Raw genomic sequence first — 2,244 nt, forward strand, 5'->3', positions numbered from 1 at the left:
AATGCTTAGTGGTATTTCTTGTAGCTTTAGTTTTTTAATTCCAATATTGCTGAGGTCAATAAAATGAGTATCGGTTGAGTATTTGGATAAGTATAATCAACTTCCAGATTGCTGCCTTGTGCCAAAATTATTATTATTATTATTATTATTATTATTATTATTATTAAAGTGGTGGGCTGGTGGCATCATCAGCACACTGAGTGAAATGCTTGGTGGTACTTCGCCTGTTGTTACATTCTGAGTTCAAATTCTGCTGAGGTCGACTTTGCCTTTCATCCTTTTGGGGTTGATAAATTAAGTACCAGTGAAACACTGGTTGATGTAATTGACTAGTCCTCTTCCCCAAAAGTTCAGGCCTTGTGCCTTTTAGTAGAAAGGATTATTATCATTATTATTATTAAGGCCGTGAGCTGGCAGAATTGTTAGCATGCTGGACGAAATGCTGAATGGTATTTTGCCCATTGCTATGTTCTTAGTACAAATTCTGCCGAGGTTGATTTGCCTTTCATTCTTTTGGGATCGATAAATTAAGTACCAGTCAAACATTGGGGTTGATGTAATTGAGTAACCCCCTCCTCCAAATTTGAGGCTTTGTGCCTATAGTAAAGATTGTTATTATTATTATTATTAATGTGGTGAACTGGCAGACTCATTAGCACGCTAGGCAAAATGCTTAGTGGCGTTTCACCCATTTGGAGTTCTAATTCCACTGAGGTCAACTTTACTTTTTACCCTTTTGGGGTCAATAAAATAAGTAGCAGTTGAGTACTGGGGTTGATGTAATCAACTAACCCCCCACCCATCACATTTCAGGACTTGGGCTTATAGTAGAGAGGATTACTCATACATTATTTATTTATTAGAAAAAAATTATGATGAACCAAAAAATTAAAACGATGTCAGAAAACTAAATTAAGATTGGTGAAAGAAATGTAATGCTATTTATATAATTATATACTTTTTAAAAGGATATCTAACTGCTTGGAACCACCCTTGGTCCTGAATTAAAATGTAAAAAGGATAAAGACCCCCCCCCCTTTGGTTATTAATGACCATAGAATGCACTGAAGCACAAGTTCAAACAAAGTTGTTTATGGAAGACCGACAGTCACCCATGCATACCGCCCTCCCCTCTCCATGCCACCGATGTTGTCGCATGTGAAAGGCAAAGGCTGATACAGCTTGGCACCAGTGACGTTGCGACTCATTTCTACAGCTGAGTGAACTGGAACAATGTGAAATAAAGTGTCTTGCTCAAGAACACAACGCACAGTCCAGTCCAAGAATCGAACTCACTACCTCATGATTGTGAGCCCGATGCTTTAACCACTGAGCCATGTGCCTTCACTGGATTAAAATGTAATGCTTATTTATTTACATTGTTTTAAATTCACTAAGATTTTGATGATGTTGTTTATTTTTAGAAAGACATTGTAGTGTTGGTGTGAGAGGCTGGATCTGTCTGGTTTGAATATAATGCAAATAGAATATTTAGGCCAGATATTGCCTGTTTCAATGCTAAAGGGTTAATTTATATCCCAAACTCTACCTTAATAAGAACAAAGATACTTCACTAAATTCATTATTTTCAAAATGAAAACCAAGGCTGTGTATTTCGGCTGAAATATGGCAGCAAAAGGTTAAAGGATCCTGAGAATTAGTGTCTAGAAGTATTTACGGTAATAAAGTGCACATTGGGTTCAGTCCCACTGCGTGACACCTTCAGCTAGTGTCTTCTACTATAGCCTTGTGAGTGGGTTTGGTAGACGGAAACTGAAAGAAGCCTGTCGGATATATGTATATATATATATATATGTGTGTGTTTGTGTGTCTGTGTTTGTCCCCCTAGCATTGCTTGACAACCGGTGCTGGTGCGTTTACGTACCCGTAACTTAGCGGTTCGGCAAAAAGAGACCGATAGAATAAGTACTAGGCTTACAAAGAATAAGTCCTGGGGTCGATTTGCTCGACTAAAGGCGGTGCCCCAGCACGGCCGCAGTCGAATGACTGAAATGAGTAAAAGAGAGAGAGTAAAGAGTATTGTATACAGTGCTTAGAGACTCTGCAATTTGTGATAAAAGGATGAAAGAGGGAACAGAAAGCCGACACATGAGAAAAGAAAGGAAGAAATCAAAGCTAGAGCTGCATGATGTACTGTCTGCAGAATAATGAACTAAAAAAAAAAAAAAAAAGACAGAAAATGAACAGTAAAAGAGTTCATGTGTTTAGTTTGAATCAAGTCAC

Source organism: Octopus bimaculoides, chromosome 26 (genome assembly GCF_001194135.2).
Source record: "Octopus bimaculoides isolate UCB-OBI-ISO-001 chromosome 26, ASM119413v2, whole genome shotgun sequence".
Taxonomy (NCBI): Eukaryota; Metazoa; Mollusca; class Cephalopoda; order Octopoda; family Octopodidae; genus Octopus; species Octopus bimaculoides.